The 22,284-nt window shown below is 25.8% G+C and overlaps 1 protein-coding gene across 1 annotated transcript in view; it reads left to right on the top strand.

The window, feature by feature from the left end:
• The first annotated feature begins 3,050 nt into the window (after positions 1–3,050).
• LOC122508198 (broad-complex core protein) overlaps positions 3,051–22,284 on the top strand; it is a 128,191-nt gene continuing 108,957 nt past the window's right edge. Inside the window, exon 1 of the mRNA XM_043621382.1 lies at positions 3,051–4,370. The gene's annotated coding sequence lies outside the window, so the exon portion shown is untranslated. The remainder of the gene's footprint in view (positions 4,371–22,284) is intronic.

Raw genomic sequence — 22,284 nt, forward strand, 5'->3', positions numbered from 1 at the left:
AAACTTACAGAAAAGAAAAAAAAAGCCACTTTCAATACTTTTATTTATTCATTTGAAAATTAATATCAAAATAATGCTGAAAATCGACAATATTCGGCTGAGAATTTTAATGTCCAAAGGATATTATTTTGTATAAAAAGAAAAAAAAAGCGACACGTGGAGTATGTAATCTGCAGCTAGAAAGCGTCCTCGATTGGACGGGCAAGATTCACTTCCTACAAGGATGACTTAAGTTCGCCGATGCACCGGTTGCAGCGAGAGAGTATTGTAGAAAGATGTACGAAACCTCAGGGTGAACGTTTTATTTTGGCCACTCTGGGTGTATATATATATATATATATGTAGAAAACCAGTTTTGTGCATCCTATACTTTCACCCTGGTATACAATAATTTCAGAGTGCCTGCTCTACCTTGTGTTTTGCCTTCTTTTTCCATAATCCTATTTTATTAACCAGTCTTTGGATTACATTCTTAGACAATTTATATATATACATACATATAGTGATTCATACTTTTTTTATTCAAATAGAATTTTTTTCTAGACGTACAATTTTGTTTTAGAAACAATTTCTTTGTAGTGCAACAAAGAAATTAGCACAGAAAAAAAATTTTAAAATACTAACTTTTTCGATAATTTTGAAAATAGTAGTACCTACTAACAAACGTAATTATTAATAATTGATTAATAAATTAATTAATAAAATTCAACATCTGTTTGGTTTGACCAAAAATTTGCATCAAAACTAAATAAATATTTAAATATTAAACGAAATAAATTTTTAGTTTTTAATTTACATTTTTATTGTTGAATTTTTTAATTTGCTCGAATTTTAATTGCAGTCATTATTATGTTTGGAAAATATTTATATTGACGAAAAATTTCGTTCATTTGAAAGTTGAGAATTTTTGAAAAAATATATTTCATCTGCTTGTTATGAATTAATAATTAAAATAATTTGTAACATGCTCAATTAAAGCACAATAATGAATCCAAACACTGGAGGATTTTTAAACAAATGCAAAATATTATAATTATGAACACAATTCTTCTGATTAAAAAAAATTTTCAATTTATTTATTTATTGAATAAGCATTTAATTAGAAAAATTAAATCAAAATAAATTGAATAAATATTTTTCTTGTGTAGAAAAAAATATTTATCTGAACGAAAAACTGATTCTACCACTCGCGATATTTGTTTAGGAAAAATATTAATTTAGTGCATAGCAAATTTTGTTGACGACATTAACGTACTTGAATCATTAAAAAGTTAGTTGCACAGCAATGCATTTATTAGATTGCTTCAAGTAAAATTTGGTTGTTGCGGATAAAATTTATTTGATTTAATCAAAATTTGTTTGGTTCAAATAAAATACTTTTGACGATTCAAATAAAAATTTGGTTCATTTTAGTAAATTGATAATAAAGCATTTGGTTAATTTTTTCTTGTATACAAGAAGATATCATTTATTCTGTTATTTTGGGGGGAAAAAATATTTAAATTAGTTAAATGAAGAAAAAAAGTAGGCGAATCAGAAAAAATAGTTAAATTATAAACGAAAATAGTCGAATGAAAAAAATAGTCGAATTAGAAAAGGAAATAGTTAAATGAAAAGAACGAAATAATTGAATTGAAAAAAATAGTGGAATTTGAAAGAAAAAGAAAATAGTGAAATGAAAAAAAAATGGTTGAGTTAGAAAAAAAAAGTTAAATTCGAAAAAATAGTGGAATTCGAAAAGAAAATATTAAAATTAGAAAAAATAGTGGAATTAGAAAAGAAAATAGTAAAATTAAAAACAAAATAGTGCACGAAAAAAAATTGAAAAATTGTCGAAAAAATACTAATTTTTTCGACAATTTTTCACTTTTTTTTCTGTCAATTTCAATGCCACAGTTATCAAGAGGAGAATTTTATTTTGAACTATATATATGTTATTTAATTAAATTTGAATAAGTAACCAAATATAATTCTAATGTATCTGTTCCTTGAAGGGCTTCGTAGCCCTAGGAACTTTGTTATTCTTAAATAAATAAATAAATAAATAAATAAATAATAGGTATAAAAGTAGATTTGCCTGTGAATTTACTAAATTATTTATTTGTTTTAAATAAAAGAACAATTCATTCGGCACAGATAAAATTTATAAAACAAAAATTTAGTAATTTATTTGTGAAAATAGTAAAAATAAATTTGTCACCAAAAGAATAGTAAATTATTTATACGCTTTAAATAAGAAATTTTTATTCGACGCAAATAAAATTTTTATTTGAACTAAATCAAATTTAGTAGTTAGTAAAATATCGTGCTTCTCATTTATTCATTAGGTTTATAATTACAATATAGTACAAATTTACTCTCGTCATATAAATTAGTTATTTTCTAATATAATTTAGGGAGAGTGGACTGTGTTTACCAATTAAATAGTGAAGATTTTACTGAATCTTAGAATTCAGTTAGAAATAGAAAATTGCTAATTTAGTAGTAGAATAATATTAATTTAGTAGTAGAATATTACTAAATTTAAAACCAAGAACTCATTTTTTCACACATAAAACAACTTTTTTTTTACCACTAATTCAAATTTATAGTATCTTGCTTAATTAATTTTTCAGCTAATTAACTATAACCTAGTTTCTTAAATTACTATTATTAATTAATTTGTTGCAATAAATCGAATAATTATCTCAGGCCTAACAAATTCCAAAATATCTAACTCATTTTCTTCATCATAATTTTTTTCCCCTACCTTCTTGACATTACCTACTATCGAATATTAATTACCGGTCCCCCTTTTCTTTCATAATTAGTCCCATATCCCAAATAGCAAAACCTTCAAAAAAATAGTGAAAAAATCAAGGTTTAAAAATAAAAAAAAAATTCACGAAGCAAACTCTCAAGTCAAGTGATGCCTTCGTCCAAGAGAGAAAAATCGGCGCGACTATTCGACGCAGCTAACTGTACATAAGTTTGGCTATGCACGGGCTAAATGCCGGGTCGTCAGAGGCATAGAAGGGGTTTTTAGTAGAGGGGTGCGAGGAGGAGGATGAGGAGGTCTGGGGGTTTAAAAAGAGGGGGGCAGGGAGAAGGAGGAAGAGAGTAGCGAAAAAGAAGAGGAGAAAGAGGATGAGGGACGCGACGCGAGGGAGGACTCTCTCTCTCTGCGGAAGGGAGAGAGAGAGAGTGAGAGAGAGTTAGAGGGTTGATTCGAGGTTTGGGGAGGGACAGTGTATATATGTGTGTGTGTGTGTGTGGGGGCCAGAGTATATTTCTCATGGAGGGGCAAAGAATTGGCAAACGCGACCAGGGGCAACGCGCGGGGTTCTAGGGAGGAGGAGGAAGGGGGGCCAATGTAGTTTGTGAAAAAGGTGGTAGTAGTGGGGGGGATGATGTTGCCCCTCGCCTGATCCTCCCGCCATTCCGCCTCGTGGCCGCCCCTCTCTCTTTAGAGGTTCCTATGAATTTTGCGACACTCAATAAAAAGTGGTTCCACGAGGTTAACATTTCGGTAACTATACCCCTCGCCTACCCGTGAGCGCGCACGCACTCTCACACAAACACACACACACAAACACAGACATTAGCGCTCAACACACTCTCTCATTAAACATTATACACCAAAACCAAGACGACTGACTACTACGAATACTACGACTACTACTACTATAGGACTACTACTATACTACTACTCAGCCGAAAAAAAACTGCACGGGAGAGGCGCAGGCAAACGGGCAAACCGAACCGCGCGCGAATCAAGTGCTTTGGCCAGTCGCGTTCCCAATCACTCTACGACTAGGTAGTCCCGGTGTCCAAACGTCTGCTGGTGTCGTGGTGTCATCACATCCCGTACCCTCTAATCCGCGCCACGTTTTACCCCACGTTTTCCATCAAATAAAACAGTGTCGTTTAACTTCAGGATTACCCATCAAGGTGCAAATATACCTTGCATATTACCAATTTTTCTTTTTTCCGCAATGAAATCAGTGCTCTGACTATATATTAAAGGACAAGAAACCGTTTTCAAGAATCAAAAACAAAAAAAAATAAAGTGGTGTTAAATAGTGTGTTTTTCAAAAAGATTTTCGCGAGATGGACCTACATCTGAAATCGTCGAGATTTAAGCACATATAATATTTATTGAACTGGAGGGGAAGAAACGGGAGTTAAGGGACGTTCCACGTGACGTCCGCCGGCAATTGGACAAAACTTGTTGACTTTAAATTCATGTCGTTTGATAATTATTCCCAAAAAGACAGCAATATTATTATTATAATCATCAGCAAACATTGAGGAAACAAAAAATAAAAAAAAATCAACCGGGACTTGTGGCCGCGGAAGGACGAGACGAGACTTTAACACCAACTATCAAGGTACGTCTAGCACACAGCCTTGTGGCCTTCAAACCAAGTGTGTCGTTCGCGCGTCTCTTTAACACGCCTGCGTATATGTGTATGTGTTCATATGCATTATTCACTTCTTTTTCAAATCTTCAAATTTTCAAAAAATTTCTTTTCCAAATTGTGCGTGTTTAGTCATTTTTCTAATAATCGAATGAAAAAAAAATTAAATTTAGATAAACCCCCCAAAAAAATGTGGTCAACGTTATAAATACGTTTTGTGTTAATTTTCGAAACGACGAGTGTTTTTCTGCTTCTTTAAAGCCTTGGAATTCTTTTTCTACTTTTAATCCCTTCTTGTAGGAATGTCAAAGTCGTTGGGATTTTTTCCCACTTTTTCAAATGGAAAAATCGCGGTGGGTTTGATACTTGTAAATGTGGGACAAAAATGGGAAAAAGGGACAAAAGGATAGCAGAGACTTGACTTCTCCAAAGATGGGCAAAAAGGGAGCGAAAATGGGCAAAAGGGGACAAAAAGATAGCATCGAGATTTGTCACTACTAAAGATGGGCAAAATGGGACAAAAATAAGACGAAAGGGACAAAAATATAGCAGTGATTTCACACACTCAAAAAGTGGGCAAATAGGGACAAAACAAGAGAAAATATTTCTAGTCCCCCTATAATGGACAAGAAACGAACACAAATATGGCTAAAAAGAGACAAAAAATAGTAGAGATTTGACACTTCCAAAGATGGGACAAAAAAGGGACAAAAATGTAAGTAGACTGGGGCAAAAGGAGACAAACATAGGGCAAAGTTTTTACAGACAAATAGGAAAAAATGGGATAAAAATAGAGTAAAATTAAAAATTTTGACAGCCACGAAGACAAGGCACAAATGGGACAAAATCAGATTAGAATTTTGACACGAGGATGGGACAAAAAGGGGACAAAAATAGGGCAAGAAAAAAATAGAAAGGGGATATAAAGAGAAAAAAATTTGACAGTTCTAAAGAAGGGGCAAGAAGGGGACCAAAATAGGGCAAAATTTTGACAGCTACGAGGATGGGGCAAAAAGGGACAAAAATAAGACAAAAAAGAATAGAAAAGGGATATAAAGAGAGAAAAAATGTTGACAGTTCCAAAGAAGGGAAAAAATGGGGCAAAAATAGAGAAAAATTTTGACAGCCACGAGAATAGGGCAAAAATGAGATAAAAATAGAACAAAAATTTGACAGTCACGAGGATGGGACTAAAAGGAGATAAAAATGGGGCCAAAAAAAAGAATAGAAAGGGGATATAAGGAGAGAAAAAAAATTTTGAGTTTTAATGAAGGGGCAAAAAAGGGACAAAAAGGTAACTAGACTGGGGCAAAAATGGGACAAATGTAGAGCAAAATTTTGACAGCCACAAAAATAGGGCAAAAAAGGGAACATAAATAGAGCAAAATTTTGACAGCTACGAAGATAGGGCAAAAAGGGGACAAAAATAGAGGAAAAATTCGACAGCCACGAGGATGGGACAAAAAGGGGGATAAAATAGAGCAAAAAAAAGGATAGAAAGGGGGCAAAAAGACAGAGCAAATTTTGACAGTTCCGAAGAAGGGGCAAGAAGGGAACAAAAATGGGGCAAAACTTCTACTTTTACTTGGCTCCCTTTTTTGGAAAAAGAGGGAGCAAAGTAAGAGTAGAAGTAGCAGTAGAAAAAAAGTAGAAGTAGAAAAAAAGAGAAAAAGAAGAAGAAGTAGAAAAAAGAGAAAAAGAAGAAAAAGAAGTAAAAGTAGAAAAAAGAAAAAAAGTAGAAAACGAAGAAGTAGAAAAAGAAGAAAAAAAATAAAGAAAAATACTCAAATAGTAGAAAATCGGATTCATAAAATAATTTCTAGATTGAAGCGCGGTTTTCTTTTTATTTTTCGTTTTTTATTTTTTTTTTTTTTGCTTTCAAACAGTGACCATGTGTGTTTGTAGCAAATGATAAAATAGTCTATGTGAACACGCACGCGGACGCGATACGTGCATACATAGAAAAGCATTCACGAACAAGTCGAGCCTCCCGCTGCTTTATTTCACTGTGTTAGTCGTGTCGAGACTGCCGGCTAGACAAGCGCTAGACGAGGATAATGCCAGACGTTAGAACGCCTGAGAAATGACGTAATACTCAAGACCAATCCTTTGTCGTTCGCACGATTCAGGAGTGACCGCGACGAGACTCAACTTGCTTTTTTACATTTCATGCCTGACTCACTTTTTTTTCTCTTTCTTTCTTTCTTTCTTCAATTCGCCTCTCTTCAGAAAACCCACGCTCTCTTCTCGCTTTTTGCGCAATATTGTAAAAATCCTTCCTTCCCAAAAATTTCAATGCGTGCATATGGTGTATCGTTTCATTAATATTTCTTCTATTTTTTCGCGAAAAAAATTTTTTGCAAAAATTCGCAAAATTGCAAAAATTCGTTTTTGGTTAAAAAAAATTTAATTATATACTTTCTAAATGTAAAATTATGTTTTTAAATTTTTATTGCAATCGCAGTGATTTACGAATATATTTTAACAGAAAAAAAATTTCATTCATTTGAACGTTCAATGACAGTAATTTTTACGACAGAAAATATTTTTTAAATGCAAATTTTGTTCTTCTAATTGTAAGCTTTTTCTATTTCTTTTTCGAAGAAATATTTTCATTTTCCCAAAGGTCTGGAATATTTTCTTTTCTGTTTTGAAATTTTAATATTTATCAGTTTTTCAAAGATATCGCAACAATTGTGCCGTAAAAATAAATAAAAAAAAATTTATTTTCACTTTAACAATAATTGTTGAATATTTCTTAAAAGGAATATTCGAATACATTAAACAAATTCTTTTCGTTGATCAACGTTTGTTAACTTTCAAGTTCGTAAATATTTTTCAAACACTGACTAAATACGACGGAAAATATTGCAAAATTGAACATTTATTTCCTTAGGAATTAATTTAGTTAATATTTTGTTCTAATACAGAGAAAATTTTTTTTTACACCGAAAATGAAATAAAAAATATTATTCACACTTGAACTATATTTTTATTACTTCTTTTAATTTTATTCCAAATAATTTTTCTTTTTACAATTAAAAAATTAATATTTAACTAAAAAATACTTGAATTGTAGTTGAATAAAAATTTTTAATAATATTTTTCGTATATCTGACTAGAAAATTAAAAAAATTAATAAAATTCAATTCAATATCAAAATAATTTGAATTTGCAAACATAAAAAGTTTGAGTGAATTGAAAAACTTTTTGTAGACAAAAATTTAAATGGAAAAATATTCGTTCCTTCAAAATGTGTTAATTACATAATCAATTTTGTGAACTACACCAATAATGTTAAATATAACACAAGGTGAATTAAAATTTAGGTTAAATTCACCTCACAACTATTGCTAATAATCTTTACATTAAAAAAATGTGTCATTTAAATTTTTTTTTCAAAAAGTGTAAAAAATGTAAATTCTACTTTAATATAAACAGACTGGTTTTTATGTAAACATGTGCTAAACGCTATACAGTTCTTCTTCTTCTTCTCTTTTTTTATCACAATTCATCAGGACTTTATTTTTATCAATAGAATAAACTTTATTCAGATGTAAAAATAACTTTTCTTTTATTAAAAAAAACGTTTTGTTAATTTGACTCTCATTTTTTTTTTTTTTTTGATAATGCAGTTAATGAAACAAATAAATTTTCCATTAAAATAATAAACTTAATTTTTGACACAATTTACTGAACTTGAAGAACACATCAATATGGTAATTGAGAGGCTCATAACTCATTCTTATTAATCTTGCATTGCAGCCAATTGAAAGCTTTTGAAAGTATTTTTTTTCAATGGATTGTGAATAAAATAGGAGAGATATAAAAGAATATCATATTGCTTTTTTATGAAACATTTTTTTTTTGCACTTTTTTTGTCGCCTTTAATTGACCTTTTGAATAATTGCTTTTTAAAACGATTACAGAATAAGACTTTGCTATTTTTTTTCTTTTTTTTTGTTTGTAAAAAATATTTTCTTGTATAAAAAAAAATTTTTTTATATAAGAAAATTCACTTTTTATACAAAAAAGTAAATTTTTAAACAAAACTTTACTTTTTTATACAAAAAAGTAAATTTTTAAACAGAAATTTATTTTTTTTGTACAAAAAAGTAAATTTTTGTTTATAATATTAATTGTGTTATTTTTCTTGGTTCATTGTGAGAAAAAAAAGTGGGCAGGACAAAAAGGCGATGGCATTAAAAAATGTAAATATAGAATTTTCTGTACGAATGCTTATGTGTACTGTATGCAGAAGCAGGAATATAAAAATAGTTCAGAAGTTGCAGCCATTACGTGCTTTTTCTTGAAAACAGTTAAGTTCCCACACGTGCTTATAATTTTTCGGTTGTTCACTTTTCTAGAATTTTGCAAAAAAAAGTCATTCACTCCGCTAAGCAAAATGTCTCGAGAAAAAGCATTAAAAAAAATTTTTAAGAAGCAGTGTTAAGAAAAAGTATATTTAAGAAAAAATATTTAGAAAAGTATTTGAAAGAAAGTATTTAAAGAGAATTAAAAAAAGAATTACAAATAATTAAGAAAAAGGAATATTAATTAAGAAAAAGAAGTTTATAATTAAAAAAAAGGAATTAAAAATAATAAGAAAAAATATTTTAAGAAGTATTTAGAAGAAGGCATTAAAAGAACTAAAGAAAAAAGAATTTAAAAAAGAAAAAGAATTAAAAAACAGAAAAAAGAATTAAAAAAAAGAATTAAAAAAAGAAAAAAGAATTAGAAACAAGAAAAAAAAATTAAAAAAGAAAAAAAGAGTTAAGACAAAGTATTAAAAAGAACAAAGAAAAAATATTTGAAAAGTATTTAAAAGAAAGTATTAGAGTATTATTAAAAAAAAAAAAAAAAGAAATATTTGAGAATAAATACCTATTTTAAAAAAGTATAAAAATTTTTTTAAAAAGGAAAAATCGTAAAATTTGAAGAAAAAATATATTTAAAGAAGTACTTGAAAGAAAGCGTTGAGAAAAAGTATTAAAAGAAAGTACGAAAGAAAAAGCATTGGGAAAAACAGATGTCTATAGATATTTATATTATTTTGAAACATAAGTCAGTGTACGTACACTTTGGAAAAAAGAAATTCCATCTAAAATTAAAATGCTCCAGAAAATTTTTCAAATAAAATATGTTATGTGCAATTTAGTTGACGACATTTGTCTTCCACTCGAAGTAGAGATTCTCATTTGGAACACGCTTTCTGCATTACTCGTGTTGCGCCTCTCAAATGAATAGTCACTTCTAAAGTGCTTTAAAATTAGAGTATAAATAAAGTACTAATTAGCGATAAATTTTTTTTATAAATTTAGGAAATAACTGCAAAATCAGATAATTTTTATATAGATTAATTTTAAATGCGGTATTTTGTTTTAAATATCGAAATTATTGGTTCAAATAGAAAAAAACATTTTTATTGGTTAAAATACCGAAAAAATATTTTTATTCCTTAAAATAATATTTTTAATTGATTTGAAAAATTATTTTAAGTAAATATTTATTAGACAAGTAATCATTTATTTAAATCAAATAAATTTTTTTTTGGAAAAATTAAAAGAAGTTCAAAATTCTAGGAACATTTGAATATATTAATAGTCGTGAAATTATAGAAAAAATTATTAAAATTAAAACAATGTTTATTAAAATAGAAAAATTTAAATGGACGAAGAAAAAACCCTTTGCTTGAGAAATTAAACAAAGCGATTGTAAAATTAGGTCAATGATGACGCCCTTTCCTTATATAAATGTTTCCGGAAATGGGTGAAGTCCATCAGAGAGCTCTCAAATAACCTTGTCGACGAAGCGCATAATTTTTATTTCTTTTATTGTTTCCTGCTTTTAAATGCAGTCCACCATTCACCTTGAATGATTTTCTTAAGTTGATAACATTTTTTTTAAATTGATAATAAATTAATACTTTTGATTTTCTTAATTTGATAATATTAAATGAGAGCTTTTGATTTTTCTAAATTAAATTCATATATAGTAAATGCAGAAAGAAAACTTTCTTTTCTTTTTATTTTCTTTTGTGACTTTTAAAGTTTAGAAGGCTTCCAATTTCTAGTTTAATATTTTTAAAAATTCAAAATTCAGTGAAAAAAATATTTCCCAATAAAAATTAATTTCTAACGATATAAATATTGTTTTTTTATTTTATAAAATGAATTTTTTAAAATATTTAAATAAACTTTCTACAAATTCAGAACATTGTAGGAAAATAAAAAATGGAAAAATGAAAAAGGAATAAAAGAAAATAGAAAAATCGAATTAGAGAAATTTTACAGTTTTAATTTTGGAATTTTGTTGTAAATTAATTAGTTTAATTGGTTCAAATACTAAAACTATTATGGGATCAAATATTGAAAATAATAAATATTGGTCCAAATTGCGAAATTCTTGGTTCAAATACAGATTAATTATTGCTTCGCAAATGAAATTAAATTAAAAAAATTATTTGATTCAAGTAAATATTTATTTGACAAAATAGACAACCAGTAATCGGATTTTTGAGGCAAATAAATTTTTTTTTCAGTGTATTTATTGCAAATTAATTAGCTAGAGGAATTTTTTTTAGTTTATCTGCAAAGAATATAATTTATATACCTACTATATGTATATACTTATAATTTGAAGCCTTGATTAGATTAGACGCCTAGTAACTAGATTGCGACCTTATCTCTGAAATTCAACTCCTGTCCACAGACAGAAACGAACAAGCATTTTATGTCAAAGAAAATGAATCTCAATTATTTCTCATCAACGAATCTTTAAATTTCACTCGTCAATAAAAAAAAAATATTTATACTAATTTTTTTTTTTCAAATTACGATTTCCTTTTTATTGTGATTTACTTTTCATCGCTCTGAAAAATAAGTCTTGTTTTTAGAATAGTTGAAATTGAATTTTATTTGGTTTAATTAATTTTCTATTTGTTAATAGCAAAGATTTTTGTTTTGGTTTCAAAAATTTTGGTTATTTGATTCAAATAAAATTTATTTTTGGTTCAAGTAAAAATTCTTTTGGTTCAATTAAATTTTATTTGTATAAAATAGAAATTTTCTCGATCGAAATAAATTTTATTTGGTTCGAATAAATTCTATTAGGTTCAAATAAATTGCATTTGGTTCAAATAAATTTTATTGGGTTTCGAATAAATTATTTTCCTTCAAATTAATTTTATTTGATTCAAATAAACTTAGTTTAATTAAATTTAGTTAAATTAAATTTTATTTACTTTAACGAACTTTTATTAGATTCGAATAAATTTTTATTGGTTCAAATAAATTATTCTAAAAGGTTCAAAATAAGTTTAAATTAACCTTACATAAAATTATACCGTTTTAAAATTGTATTATGAAAAATAATAAAAAAGCATAAAATTTTCATAATTTTCTGAATAAAAAATAAAAATACAAAAATTGTACATTTATACCAGATACGTATTTTTTTTTAATTAAAAATTTTAATTTTCTCAAAAAGTCCAAAACTTTTTCGACTCTTATTTTGTAGCTTCGGAAATAATATGCCAGCAGAATTAACATAAAACACTCGAGACAAAACAACGATCAATAATCCACTTCGTATGTACGTTTATTACATTTAATTCACATATGACGGTCAACAAAGAACAGATTAGATCAAGTCTAAATGTGTCGTAAACATTCACCCCTCCTATGGATGTGGTCTGGCTAAATGCATATAAGATTTGGACCATTGGCGTACACAACATTGTTGTCTCATTTAAAAATGAAAAAAAAAAAATTCCGTCTTTTTTTTGTATTTAAAAAATCATGGTGTTTTTTTTTGGGGGGGGGGGGTAAAAAAATCTGCATTCTCTATATAGACAGAAGGTTTCACTTTACTGTCCTGTTTTTTTTGTCGCTAATCTCCGTCTCATTTACACACCTTGCATTCACGCCATACGGAGTGCGGGTGGAATGAGTGAACATTCAACGCCTTGGCGAGAATACGTAGCCTAGAATATTGGTGCGATGCTTGGAATGAAGGGGTTGGAAGAGCAATCAGTAGCTTGCATATATATATATATATGCGAAAATCGTACGCAGCTGCTTTTCGAGAGGAACTCGAAGCGTTCTTTCTTTCTTTCTTTCTTTCTGTCTTTTTTCTATTTTTCTCTCTTTCTTTATCTTTTTTTCTCTTTTTCTATTTCTCTCTTTCTATATTTCTAATCTTTCTTTCTCTTTTTTCTCTTTCTTTATATTTCTCCCTTTCTCTTTCTATTTCTCTCTTTCTATTTTTTTCTCTTTCTATTTTTTTCTCTTTCTATTTTTCTCTCTTTCTCCTTCTCTCTTTCTTACATTTTATTAAATGGCGCAGCAAACAAAATGGCAAACAATTTAAAACATTCGCTTTTTTCCAAGTGGATAATTTAAAGGATTATAGAATTAAAAATTTACTTCTGATTAATTTTTTCCATATGAGAAGAAATTCTTTTACCAGCTTACGCCATTGGATTTAAAGAATCAAGCAGTGATATCGAAAAATCCTCGAGTCCTTTTAGATGTGATGCCTATCGGAACGTTCAGACTATTCAAAAATCTCGAGCATCGAAAGTAGAGTAGAAGAAAGGAAAATAAATTTAACGGAAATAATTTTCAATTTTCGTTATTATTTATTATCATTTTCCCTGCACAGCCAGAGAAATATATTATTTAAACCAAATATTATTTGAGTCTAAAATTTAAGTTAAAATTTTAGATAATAATTTAATATTAAAAGCATGAATTTTTAGAAATAATTTAATTTTGAAAACATTTTAAAAATTACAATCTTTGAAAATTTGAAAACAAATGAATTTTATTTATTTGAACCAAGAAAAAAAATTTATTCGAATCAAATCAAATTTAATTGAACGAAAAGAATTTTTATTTAAATCAAATAAAATTTATTCAAACCAAATAAAATTTATTACGATCAAGAAAATTTCTATTTTATCCAAATAAAAATCCTAATTGAATGAAAAGAATTTTTACTCAAACCAAATTTAATTTATTTAAACCAACAAAAATTTATTCGAACCAAATCAAATTTCATTGAACCAAAAGAATTTTTATTTGAACCAACGTAAATTTATTCTAATCAAATAAAGTGTATTTGAACCAAACGCAATTTATTTGAACCAAATAGAATTTTACTTGAAGCACATAAAACATATTGGAACCAAATAAAATTTATTTCGATCAAGAAAATTTCTATTTTATCCAAATAAAATTTAATTGAACCCAATGAATTTTTATTCGAACCAAATTAAATTTATTTGAACCAAATTGAATTTTTGTTGAACCAAATAAAACTTATTGGAACCAAATAAAATTTATTTCGATCAAGAAAGTTTCTATTTTATCCAAATAAAATTTAATTGAACAAAAAGAACTTTTATTCGAACCAAATTAAATTTATTTGAACTAAATTGAATTTTTCTTGAACCAAATTCCATTCATGTGAATCTCGAGAATAGGATCTCATATTTAAATTAAATAAAAAAAAATACTCCTCATCGCTAATGTATTTATTCAATTATCACTTCCCCTCTGCTACGACGAGTTCCGAGTTTTAAATTCCATAAGTGTTGATAAAATGTATCAGACAGAGAGACATATTGCTGTTGGCTATTTGATGTGTTTGTTGACGTAAGAATAAATTCCTGAATATACGTGATGATGACTTTTGAACGTGCGACACAGGCAACTTACCTATCCCAAAAATATAATATTGTTCACAACACTCTTCTTCTCGCGATGATGGTGTCGCAGATTTATTTCAAAAAAAAAAAAAAAAAAAAAAAAAAAAAAAAAAAAAAAAAATGAAGCGAGATTTCTTAATTGTTTGCCTTGAAATTCGACAATCAGCTGATCGTGACGAATCACAGCTGAAGGAAGTTATCACGATTCGAGTATATACGCGACTTGATGTTTTATGCGAACGAATGAGCGGTCCTTTGTTTCGTATATAGTCTGTCGCACATTTACACGCATGAAACACATATTGAACAGATATTTGTGTGTGCAATGGCGTCGAGGCATTTTTTTTTTCGTTGACACTTGAAAAAAATAAATTGTAGTTATTAGGGTGTGTCTTCTTTTTCTAAATTTAAATTAATAAAAATGTTCACTAACTGACTTTTTGCTTTTGAATTTGCAATAAAATATTTTTTTGGAAAAATCAATATTATTTTCAATTATATAAAATTTATAATTATTCACAAAATTTCTAATCCTAATAGGAAAATTTTCGAAAAATTTAATCACTTTAAAAAAATTAGGAAAAAATATTTTTTGAAATATTCTTTTGAAAGTAAATTTCGATTGTAAAAAAAATTCTCTTGTGTTTATTTTCATACAATCTTTTGACCAAAAAAAAAAAAAAAAAAACAGTTTGCGAATTTTAAGCAATGCAGTTGCGCTATGAAGAGCGGCTTCGTCAATTTTGTCAATCTTCCGCTTGTAATTACGCATCATTTCTGCAAATACTCTGTGGGAAATTGCCAAATGCCTATATCTGAGTCATTCGAAGTTCAATAATGGCTTCAGTTTGCTAAAATTTGTTCATTACTCAAAAACTAATGTTCTTTAACAGCTTTTGCATTCGTAGGGACAAAAAAAATTATTATTCGATTTTCTGGAAAATTTTTCCAACTATTTTCCATAAGAAAAAAAAAATGCAAAAATTTTCGAATTCTTTCGAAATGGAAAAAAAACGGAAAATATTTTACTATTTTATTAACTATTTTATTTATAGTAAAATTGTAAAAATAATAAAAATGCTAAAAAAATAGTAATGATAGTAAATTTTTTTTTCAGCGGTAAAAATAAGAAAAGAAAATTGATAATTTGGATTTGATAAATAAAATCTTAAATTGAATATAATTGAATGTAATAACGAAGTTGAAGTCGAATTTTATAGATTGAAAGTATGTTCATAATATATAAATATATAAAAGAAAAATAGAATCAAAAGTTTTTTCTCATAAAGTGAACACCACGCCGTCAGTGACACATGGGAAATCTCAACACGAATGCATTGCCTTTTTCTTGCTGCTCTATTGAAAAATTCTATGCATGAGAGAGTAACTATAAAACGCAATCCTCGCCAGAATTTCCCACGTGCCACTGGATTACCTTTTTCATTTTCAACTTTTTAAATACCAAGATTTTGCGATTTTTTTCATTTTCATTTACATTTACATTTACAATTTTACACACACAAGAATGGAATATGTACTTAATATATATTATTTACTCTCAAGATGAGAATCTAAAGTAACCGTAACTTTTTTTTGGACCCGAAGGTTTTTTCTGAAGTTTTAAACTAAGATTTTCAAAACATTCAAATTCAAACTTTTTTGAAATTAAACAACTTATACAAAATTGTTAAAAAACATGAAGACATCGATCACTCCGAGTCTTCGACTCAGAGCAATCCATATCTTCATGTTTTATAAAATTTATTAGAATATTCTACGAGAATTCAATTATTTAAATACAAAAATAAATAATTTATTAAAGAATTGAATGTTTTTTAAAATTCAACTCTCATAAAGAATTTTATCAACAAATTTTAAAATAATTAAATTCTCTTGACAAATTTTAATAAAAATTTTCAGAATAATTGCATTTTTCGAGAAATTAGATTAAAATTGTATTTAAAATAATTGAATCTCTGTAAAAAATTTGATTGAATTGAGAAAATTTTTTGAAAATAATTGAATTTTGGAAAAGAATTTTATTATTTTTAAAAATAATTAAATTTTTCACGAGAATTAAAATAATGTTTTGAAAATAATTGAATTTTATTATTTTTAAAGACAATTGAAATTTTAACAAGAATTTGATTAAAATTTTCAAAAATAATTGAATTTTGGAAAAAAATTTTATTATTTTTAAAAATAATTGAAATTTTCACGAGAATTAAAAAAATGTTTTAAAAAAAATTGAATTTTAAAGAAGAATTTTATTATTTTTAAAAATAACTGAAATTTTTAAAAGAATTTAAAAAAAATTTTTTGAAAATAATTGAATTTTGGTAAAGATTTTAATTATTTTTAAAGATAATTGAAATTTTTCCAAGAATTTTATTAAAATTCTTGAAAATAATTGAATTTTGGAGAAGAATTTTATTATTTTTAAAGACGATTGCAATTTTGACAAGAATTTTATGAAAATTATAGAATATAATTGAATTTTGAAAAAGAATTTTATTATTTTTAAAGATACTTTCAATTTTAAAAAGAATTTTATCAAAATTTTTGAAAATAATTGAATTTTGGAAAGAATTTTATTATTTTGAAAGACATTTGAAATTTTGACAATAATTAAGAATTATTACAATTCTAGAAAAAATTGAATTTTGAAGAAGAATAAATTTTATTATTTTTAAAGATAATTGAAATTTTTATGAGAATTAAAAAAATTTGAAAATAATTGAATTTTGGAGAAGAATTTAATTATTTTTGAAGATAATTGAAATTTTGACAAGAATTTTATTAAAATTCCAGAAAATAATTGAATTTTTCCAAGAATTTCATTAAAATTCTAGAAAATAATTGAATTTTGGAAAAGAATTTTATTTTTTTTAAAGTTAATTGGAATTTTGACAAGAATTTTATTAAAATTTTCGAAAATAATTTAATTCTGGAAAAAAATTTATTATTTTTGAAGACAATTGAAATTTTGACAAGAATGGTATTAAAATTTTCAATAGTAATTTAATTTTGGGGAAGAATTTTATTATTTTTTAAGACAATTGAAGTTTTACCAACAATTTTCTGAAAATTTTTAAAAATAATTGAAGTTTGTTAAAGGATTTTATTATTTTTTAAAAATAATTGAAATTTTCACGAGAATTAAAAAAAATTTTTGAAAATAATTGGATTTTGAAGAAGAATTTTATTATTTTTAAAGATAATTGAAATTTTGACAATAATTTGATTAAAATTCTATAAAATAATTGAATTTCAGCTAAAAATTTTATTACTTTATTCGAAAATAATTGAATTCTTGAGACGATTTTTTTTAATATTTCGTTTTAAATACCTAAAAAATTGAATTGTTAGAAAGAATTTCATTAAAATTTTTGAAAATAATTTAATTCTGTCAAGAAATTTAATTAAAAATGTATTGATAATAATACTTAAATTCTAATAAATAAGTTGTAAGAAGGCTTTTTAAAATAATTCAATTTCTTAGATGAATTTTAATAAAATTTTTAAGAATATTTACATTTTTTGGGAAATTCTCTTAGAATTTGTATTAAAAATAATTGAAATTCGGCGATGAGTTTTATTATTTATGAAAATAATTGAATCCCTGCAAAAAATTTTATTTATGAAATAATTGAATCTCTGTAAAAAATTTAATTATTTATGAAAATAATTGAATTATTACGAAGAAATTTATAAATGGTTGGTAAATAATAGAATTTCTGTGAAATTGTTATTATTTAAATTAATTCATTAAAAATTGAAATTTTACATTAGAAGTGAAAAAATTTGCTCCGAGGATGAAAATTTTAGGAATGAAAATAGAGAAAAATAGAGAATAAATAGAAACAAGTAGAGAAAAATATTGAAAAATTAGAAAAAAGTGGTAAAATAGTGAAAAAAGAAGAGAAGAATAGAGAAAAAAGTAAAGAAGAAATAGAAAAAGGTAGAAAAAATAGAGAAAAAGTAAAGAAGAAATAGAAGAAGGTAGAAAAAATAGAGAAAGAAGTAGAGAATAGAAAAACAAATTTTTTTTTAACAGAATAAAAAAGAAAACTGGTTCTAAACCTAAACCATAATTTCATTTTCTTATTCGCTTCTTTACGACGGGTCACATTTTTACATCCACGTTGCAAAATATTTTAACGTAGATTTTACTTTTCTTTTTGCTGCATCTTCTTCTTTTTCTTCTTCTTCTCCTTCTCCTTCCTCTTCTTTACTCAATGACCGCATTTTTAGGTTTTGGAATATATAATTTGAGAACGATCATTTTCAGATATTTCTACAATATTGCAACAGTCAAATGTGCAAAGTAGGTCAGAACCGTATTTTTAATTGCAAGACAGACGACGGCGCACTCCTCTTCGCATTAGAGAGAGAGACGCGTCACGGTGATTCGATTTCGTTTTGGTCTGTTCCCTCTTATGACTGTTGGCTCACTACTCACACAAACACACACACAAACTCCAATTTGCTGTTATAAGTTCCTATAAATGAAAGACCGACACTCAATGGCGTCCATATTGAGAGCAGCAAATTTTTTTACTAGCCACTTTTTTTCATTAAGAAAAATTCTATTTAAGATTCAAAATAAAATCTAGATTTTCAAATAAAATTTCGTAGTAAAATAAACCAAAAATATAGATTTTCTAATATTTCATAATAAAATAAACCAAAAATCTAATACCTAAAAAATTTAAAAAAAGAATAGAAAAAATCTAGAGTTATGCTCTGGAATTAAATATAAAAATTTAATTTTACTTTTTCAAAATATTTTCCTCTCCCCCCCAAAAACAAGAAGAAAATAAATACAAGAAACTAGAATGAAATACCTACGAAAAATAACGAATTAGAATTAAATACAAAAAAATAGAATAAAATTTTAGTTAACATAATTTTTATTTACTACTTTTTCATTTTTTATTGTGCCTTTGAAAAAGAAATAAAGTAGCGTTTGTTTAGTTTGAATTAAAAATTTAATTTGTTGCTTATAGAAAGCGGCGGTTGACGAACGATAATATTGAAACTATCTCTGCTGCACTAGTTGCTCGACTATAAGTAGTATAAACCAAGATCTAGCCAGACAGTCATAGGCAGTCCCTTAGAGCATATAACGCGTCAAGTTATACTACTTGTTTCTATACTAGACACGACTTGTTGCATCGACATCGACAACTCATGCTAGAGCCAATCTAATTCTATAATATTTCATCCAATTACAATTCAATCATTTTTTTATAAATTTTCTTCAAATTATAAAATTTACAAATCACGAAAAATATTTTTATTATATCTTCATTTTTCTGCGAATATCAAATTGAGACAAAAAATGTATCAGAAAGGAATGCAACAATTTTCCTACAGTACTGAAAAAAATTAAATTTTTAAAATTCATAAGTAAATTCTGAATTTTTGTTTCTTTATTGTTTGACTCATAAACTGAAAAATTACTACGAATTCTAATACAAAACCTTAAATTTTTCAATTTCTGACAAAAATTTCTTTTTAAATAACTTAAATCTTAAACAACTATCATAAAATAAATAAATTATTTAATGAATAATTCTAAGCAAAATTTCAATTATCTTTAAAAATAATAAAATTCTCACCAAAATTCAATTATTTTCAAAAAAATTTTTCAATTCTCGTGAAAATTTTAATTACACTTAAAAAGAATGAAATTCTACTCCAAAATTCAATTATTTTCAAAAATTTTGATAAAATTCTTGTCAAAATTGCAATTATCTTTAAAAATGGTAAAATTCTACTATAAAAATCAATTATTTTTGGAAATATTTTTCAATTCTCGAGAAAATTTCAATTATCCTTAAAAAGAATAAAATTCTTCTTTAAAATTCAATTATTTTTGAAAATTTTAATAAAATTTGTGGCAAAATTTCAATTATTTTTAAAAATAATAATATTTTTCTTCAAAATTCAATTATTTTGTAGAATTTTCATAAAATTCTTTTTAAAATTTCAATTATCTTTAAAAATAATAAAATTCTTCTTCAAAATTCAATTATTTTTGAAAATTTTAATAAAATTTGTGTCAAAATTCCAATTATTTTTAAAAATAATAATATTTTTCTTCAAAATTCAATTATTTTGTAGAATTTTCATAAAATTCTTTTTAAAATTTCAATTATCTTTAAAAATAATAAAATTCTTCTTCAAAATTCAATTATTTTCCATTTTTTTTTCAATTTTCGTGAAAATTTCAATTATTCTTAAAAAAAATAAAATTCTTATGCAAAATCCAATTATTTTTGAAAATTTTAATAAAATTTGTGTCAAAATTTCAATTATTTTTAAAAATAATAAATTTTTTTTCCAAAATTCAATTATTTTCAATTTTTTTTTCAATTTTCGTGAAAATTTCAATTATTCTTAAAAAAAATAAAATTCTTATGCAAAATCCAATTATTTTTGGAAATTTTAATAAAATTTGTGTCAAAATTTCAATTATTTTTAAAAATAATAAAATTTTTCTCCAAAATTAAATTATTTTCGAAAATTTTAATAAAATTCTTGTCAAAATTTCAATTACTGCTTTAGAAATAATCAAGATTTTATAGAAATTCAATTATTTACAATTTTTTTATAAGTTTCTTCTAAATGATTCAATTATTTTCAGAAATGATAAAACTCGTAGCAAAGTTTCAATTATTTTTAATACAATTTTAATTGATTCAAATTATAGAATTTAAAAAAATTTTTGAAAATAATTGAAGTTTGGAGTAGAATTTTATTTTTTTAAATACATTTGAAATTTTACGAAAGAATTTTATTATATTTAAAAATAATTGTAATTTTCACGAGAATTGAAAAAAATTTTTGAAAATAATTGAATTTTGGAGAAGAATTTTATTATTTTTGAAGATAATTGAAATTTTGACAAGAATTTTATTAAAATTGTAGAATATAATTGAATTTTGAATACGGAGATTAATATATAGTTAATTAATAATTCAAAAATAATTTTTGGTTGACTGTATAAAAAAGATTTTTTGATTCAAATATATTTTTTTCTCAGTGAAGGGAACACAATTTTTTTTTTGCAGTAATGCCGCGATTAAATTAATTTTTAAAATCAATTTTAATATATAATGAAATTTTTACTTTTAATTATTTTCAGACCTTGTTTTCATCCAATTTTTGGTTTTACTGTTTCATTATATATTATATTTCACTTTTATATTGTATACGAGAAATTATTCTCTATAAGAAATTTTGTTCTGAACCCTTTTGTTAATTAGACTTTTTTATATTTTGACGAAAGTCAATTTAAAAGTAATTTTGAAAGGTTCTCTCTATATAGATAATTGAAAAGATACGCGAGTGAATTTCGCGAGAATTGGGTGCAATATTTAGCCACGCCTGAGAATTTCGTGTTAGGAACATTATTATATAGTCCTCTATCTATGGTGACGGAAAAAAATAGTTGTCTGTCTGGTTAAGTTGAACAGGGTCAATGTCCATTCAGTGTTTGCGAATTCAAGTATTATAGAGAGAGAGAGAGAGAGTGAGAGAGAGTGAGAGAGAGGGACCCTGATGCAGTAAACTTTTATCCCTCTTTGCCCCTTTTCCCACACAATTCGGCATACCCCCTCCCCTTCCCGTCCTCCCTCGCCTCGGTCATGCCAAAATTGCATGCACTGTGCAGTTAGGACACGCACGCTCGTTGGACACGAATAGGAAGAAGAGGATGCTATCTTTTATCGCGTCAATTTCTGGCTATTGGGACCAATTTATTTTTGTGCCAAGCCCTCCAACATTTTTTCAGGGAACGGATATGGGCCTCTTTTTGGTCAATTTATTTTTTCAGCGCAGTTGAATAATTGTCATTTTTCTAAATTACTAAAATTTTAATAGAAAAATTCGAAATTTCGAATATTTAAAGGAAAAAATTATTAAAGGAAAATTAAATTTAAAAATAAGAGAAGGAAAATTAAATCTAAAAACAGAGAATTTAAATTTAAATTCAGAAAATAGAAGTAAAATTAAATTTAAAGAAATCAGAGAAAAATTAAATTTATAATTAAAATTAAAAAAAAACTTTCTGCTGAAAATTATTTTTCAATTTGAAATTATTATTTCGTCAGTTGTCATTAAATAAATAGTAATTAGTTTAATTTAGAGAACAAAATCCACTCA

Source organism: Leptopilina heterotoma, unplaced genomic scaffold (genome assembly GCF_015476425.1).
Source record: "Leptopilina heterotoma isolate Lh14 unplaced genomic scaffold, ASM1547642v1 Lhet_53, whole genome shotgun sequence".
NCBI lineage: Eukaryota > Metazoa > Arthropoda > Insecta > Hymenoptera > Figitidae > Leptopilina > Leptopilina heterotoma.